Source organism: Pan troglodytes, chromosome X, assembly GCF_028858775.2.
Source record: "Pan troglodytes isolate AG18354 chromosome X, NHGRI_mPanTro3-v2.0_pri, whole genome shotgun sequence".
NCBI classification, from domain to species: Eukaryota; Metazoa; Chordata; class Mammalia; order Primates; family Hominidae; genus Pan; species Pan troglodytes.
The window spans coordinates 110,818,108-110,824,140 of NC_072421.2; positions in this window are offsets into that span (position 1 = coordinate 110,818,108).

Consider the following 6,033-nt stretch of genomic DNA (forward strand, 5'->3'; position numbering starts at 1 on the left):
AAGGCTTCTTTTGATAGAATTTAAAGCACAAAGCATTAACTGAAATAAGTGATATCACAAAATAACAGGAAAAAGCCACCAATAAGATATAACTGGTATAAGCTTTTATGCACTGAAAAAACATAGCTTCAAACATATACATAGTATTAACAAATTTAAAGTAGAAATTGGTAAAATTGTATTGCAGTGAAAGATTTTCACACATATCTATCTGAAACCAGTAAATAGAGCAGGCAAAAAATTAGTAAGTATTTAGAAATCTAAAAAAAAGGCAATTAGCAAGCTTAATCTAACACATATATACATTTCTTCAGAGAAGAAATGCATAATATAATTTGTGAGCTTGATTTTCAAGCTTGCATATAAAATTTACAAAAATATATTATGTTTCAGATCCTGCAAAAAATCTAAACAAATTTTTAAAGAGCCAATATCATGCAGGCAGCTTTCTCTGAATGAATTTCAGTTAAAAGATAGAATATATATGTGTGTATATATATATATATGATTAAGAACCATGTGCTTGGAGATTAAAAATATGAATTATTAAATAACTTTAGGAATAAGAAATCAGAGAGGAAATCATACATATTTAATAGTAGATAATAAAAATAAAAATTCCTGCATGATATGCATAGGAAAGTACCATTTATGTAAATTAAAAATATAAAACATTAGCACATATTTTAGAGATGAATACATATGTAGCCAATATATGAAAACAAATTAGAATTGTATTTATCATCCTTAGTGTTGAAATGGGGGAATGGAAAATAATGGGATTTGAGAGATACACCCAAGAGGCTGCAATTCTGTGTTTTTTAAAGGTACAAAAGACATGAAAGAGTTAAAATTTATTTAATCTGGGTAGTGATTAAACATTCTATTATTATCTCTACCCTTCTGTATGTTTGAAATATTTCATGATAAAAAGAAACATAAAAATAAAATAAGAGAAGGAAAATGCACTGTGCATAAAATAGTACATATTTTTTTTGTTTCTAGTGTGAATAAGAGATAATAAATGTAATTTTTTAGAACTTTTTCTCTCTGGGAACAAGAGATTGCCTTTGAAAACAAAAGGGACTTTAAACTGACGCATGCTGTAAGGAGATAGCAAATGTGATACATTTTATGTTTTCTTGAAGTGTTTGTTGCTTTTTATCTGGTGGATGTTTTATAATCCCTCTCTGGTGAACTAGGTTGGGCAGTCTACCTGGATATAGCTGAATATAGCAAATATAATGGAGATACCTATTTGGCTTAGTTTGTGGATAGCTTTGGGTTAAGCTTTGTTACACTAAAATCCTGGCCAGAGCGAGTCCTACTGGAAAGCGGGCAGTAAGCTGTGGACACTGAGAGAAAGCTCTATGTGGGTTCACTTTCTCATGCCTCCTCTTATTATTGGTAGTCAAATGACAAGGGTATGGTTTTAGGGGGATGGTGTCAAGGAACAGGGCACTTGACTTGCTTCTACCTCATTCCTGAGCCAAAGGTCAAAAGGAGTTTGTTTAGCTTCTACTGGTTCAGCCCAGCTCAGTGGATAGGTGGATCATTATGTGGTACTGGATAAGGTCTTAGTTAATAAAAAGTACGGATTTTCTTGGTTTCTTGGTACTTTGTAGCTTGTGAATATACTGTGGCAATAGACAGCTAGTTGAGAATTCAGGGATGTGGGATATGATCAGACATCTGTTTCATCTCAAAGCATGATGAAGGGAATCTACTATCCCTTTCTTGTTGAATTTTCTCTCCTGTCTTGGCTAGGGATCTACTTACCTTTTCAGAATGTCCTGCACTCTCACAGTTCCATTTCATTCTCTCCCTCTGATTCTTCATCTTCTAATCCTTCACTAAATATGTATGTCCTCTAGGGTTTTTCAGCCCTCTCCTCTCCTCTCCCCTCGCCCCTACCTACCCCCTGCCCTGCTCCTTGCTCCTCTCCCCTCCCCCCTCCCCTCTCCCCTCCCCCCTCCCATCTCCCCTCCCCCCTCCCCTCTCCCCTCCACCTCCCCAGTCCCGCCTCCCCCTCCCCCTCCCCTCCCCCTCCCCCCTCCCCCTCCCCTCCCCCTCCCCTCCCCTCCCCCTCCCCCTCTTCTCCCCTCCCCTCCCCTCTCTCCTTCCCTGCCCTCCCCCTCCCACTCCCCTTCCCTGCCCTCTCCTCCCCTCCCCTCCCCCCTCCCCCTCTTCTCCCCTCCCCTCTCTCCTTCCCTGCCCTCCCCTCCCCCTCCCCTCTCCCCTTCCCTGCCCTCTCCTCCCCTCCCCTCCCCCTCCCCTCTCCCCTCCCCTCTCCGTCTCCCCTCCCGTCTCCCCTCCCCTCTCCCCTCCCCCTCCTCTCCCCTCCCCCTCCCCTCCCCCTTCTCCCCTCCCCCCTCCCCTCTCCCTTCTCCCCTCCCCTACCCCTCCCCTCCCCCTCCTCTCCCCCTCCCCTCCCCCTCCCCTCCCCCTCCTCTCCCCCTCCCCTCCCCCTCCTCTCCCCCTCCCTTCTCCCCTCCTCTCCCCCTCTCCCCCTCCCCTCCTCCTCTCTCTGTACTTTTTCTGTGGGTGGTTTCACGTCCCTTCCGCTTTGAAGCCTAAATGCTCTATCTTTAGGCATAGCTTCAGACCTGCATACCCAGCAGGGTGTTGCACAAATTATCCCAAACTCAATTCATTACTGCTGCAAACCTGACTTCATACTTTTTAAATTTTCATTCGTTTTGCTGATGAAAGATGCAGCTATCTATTAAGTAAATCAGGTTAGTAACCAAGGAGTTATAGTTGCTTGATTACTTTCCTCACTCAATATGAAGTCATTCTCTGGGTTTTGTTTTTATTTCTTCAGATTCTTTCGTGTTGCTTATTTTCCATCTCTACTCCTTCTTCCCTAGTTCAGATTCCTAGCCTTTCCTACCAGCTTTCTAATTGGTCTCTACATCTCCACTGTTTTCTATAACAAATCCATTCCTTACATTTATGCCAAAGTAATCATTCTGAAACATGTCTTAGCACATAATTCATTTGATTAAACATTTTTAGGGCCTCTTTATTGTCTACAATATAAACTCTTTCTTCCTTTGCCTGGCATTGAAGACTGATCACTTGACCCTGGCCCGCCCTTGATTCCTGGCATTTAATTTGCCCCGTTTCCTTATCATGCAAACTCTGTTTCAGCTCTACTACATTAATTGCTGTTCTCTGAATCTGTAGTATACTTAGATATCCCTTGGCATTTGCTCATGCTATTTCATCTGCCTGAAATTCCCTTGTGATTCCACCCATTATACAATTTTGCCTTATGAAAACCTACTCATCCTTCAAGATTCTGCTCCAATGTTACTTTTTCTATGACACAAACCTGTTCTTGATCAACATGCTTGTATTTAATTGTTTATGGCATTTTTGGGTTTTGGAATTGGATTTGCTTTCTTTGGATGCACTGCCATGCTTAGCCCAACCTCCATAAAACCCGGTTTTATTTGAGTAAGATACTAATGCATCTTATTTCTAATTGCATCTTTTAGCTAGGAAAAATGTCTTTCTGGTTTTTTGAAATGCACTTTTAGCACTCAAGAAAGTGTACACAAGATATTATATATCATTATTCTCATTTAATGAAGAAGAGAATTTGTGCTAAGTAAATATGTGTAAGCAGACTCTGTAGCCTACTCTCAAAGTAGCTAAATAGCTCTAATTTTGTTAATTAAGAGCACTATCTGAATTCCAAACCAATTTTTAAAGCTGATCACTAAAATGTAGAAGTACATTAAGTATCCAAAAATCAAATTTAAAATATAGCACAATAAAGACTGAAAACATTAATCTTAGGCCCCATGTAAACAAAATAAATCTTTCTTTTGCCTTTAATCAATATTAGCTGAACAGAACTTCAAACTACAGTGACTAAAGGAATGTCACCATGCCCTGGTAAGGCAGAAAAGAAGAAAAAAAAGAAGAAAAGAAAAAGGAGCAACCAAAGAGAGTGCTTCAAAAATGGGAAACATAGATGAAAAATCTGAGAGAAGATTCAGAGATTCTTGTTCTACCAAATTCTCTGGATTCAATAGCTTTGAGTAGTCTGGTCCATATCTTGGTTACCCTGGAACTTCATTAAGCACCTCTAGGTGCTTGATGAAATTTCATCTTTTCTTTTCCTCATAGTTTATATGTTCTGTCTGAAGCCTCTGGAATTTAAGAGATTCAGATAGTCTAGTAAATAGCTTTCAAATTTTGGAGTTATTACCAATAATTAGAGCATCTATACATTTCTGTACCAACACAAAAGTCAGGTGTCTCCTTGGATTTTGTGTAGAACATCATAGCAATAACAATGAAGTAATTTCCTAATATATAATTTATTTTTAGAGATGGTGCTGTTTAATGAAATCTAAGCACATGGAAAAGTTTCAATAGGCTGACTTTATCCTACCTTGTTTGGAATATGCGTTTCTATCAAAATGTTAACTCTCCTGATTTCATTAATTTATACTAAAGAGATTTCCCATAATTTCCAGTTTGTACTTTGTTTGGCAGGACTTGGATTTTGTTAGGTAATATTCAGGCAATAATGTTTCAATATGCCATATTCTCACAAGAAAATAATTAATAATTTTCACACATGCATAGAGTCTTAATCAAAATTTGAGAGAACAGGTCAAATAAATTTCTGGTGATATAAAGGGTGTTGTTTTAATATGATTTTCATGAGGTACTGTTAAATGGGAAAAATAAAGCAAAAAGAATGTTTTAAAAAATTTTATAGTCAGATCATTCAGAAGTGGAGAAATCTGCAAATTTTCTGAAAGCAGAGTACTTAATATTCTTTTACTTTAGTAATTGCCAAAAATATTGGAGATAACATTCTCCATTTATCCCAACATGAATATTCTGCTCCAGCTATTATCCCCTAAACACATATTAGTCATTTTCATGTCTGAACATTTTTCTCATTGTGTTATTAATTCACCTTGCCTTCCATGTCTAGTTGCCTGAATTTTCCCATACTCAAAGCTGTCTTATCCTCATTGGTCCACATCAACTTATTCATAAAACTTTTGTCACAACCTGGCCTGTTTCTCAAATACTGGATACCGTTTTTACCTGGTTATGGGACACCTAATTATGACATAGCTTCAAGAAAGGACTGGCACTGCTCAAATAATGAGACTACTTTCATTATAATGAGATGAAGTGATGGAGTCTATGAATTGGTCTACTCTCCTCATTGCTTTCTGAAACAAATTCACCTTCCCTGATCTTCACTAAGCTTAGTCATAGTTTTGGATCTTGGTATTGGCACACTAGCATAGAAATCTGGGTCTACTAAAAGTTCCCATCTCTAGCTCACTACAGTAATTTAGCAAGTCACAACTCCTCACCTGTCTGTTTCTCCTTGTCTCTGCCAAAAAATGGTGTAGTTGAGGCCACTACCCCTCTTTTTTAAAAAAAAATTTCTTAAATTTTTGTGGGTACATAATAGGTGTATGTATTTATCGGGTACATGAGATGTTCTGATACAGGCATGCAATGTGAAATAAGCATATCGTGAAGAATAGGTTATCCATTCTCTCAAGCATTTAACCCTTTGAGTGACAAAGAATTCAATTACACTCTTTACCTATGCTACCAGTTGAGTCTCCCAACTAGTCTATTTGCTTCCAAAGTTTCCCTCATCCAATCAACCCTTCATACTTTAGTCACAGTTATCGCTCTAAAATACACTTGATCATACCACAGTTCTGCCCCTCTTAAAAGCCCTCTGTGGCTTCCTGTGGTCCTTAGAATAAAGCCTAGAGCTCTTTTTTTAAGAACATGTTAAGTTTATGAACTATTGGTTATTCTAGATCATCTTATGTACAGCCAGCTTTCTGGTTGGTTTCTATCGTAACGCTTTAAAAAGCCAAACTTCTGTCATGGCACTAATCTGGTTAATCAATTGTAATTTTTTAAAATTTGACTGAATTCTTCAGAATGCAAGTTTCACTAGGGTGGGGTTCTCTCTGCCCTGTTCTCTGTTGCATTCCCAATGCCTAAATCAGTATCTTTAAGCTCCCA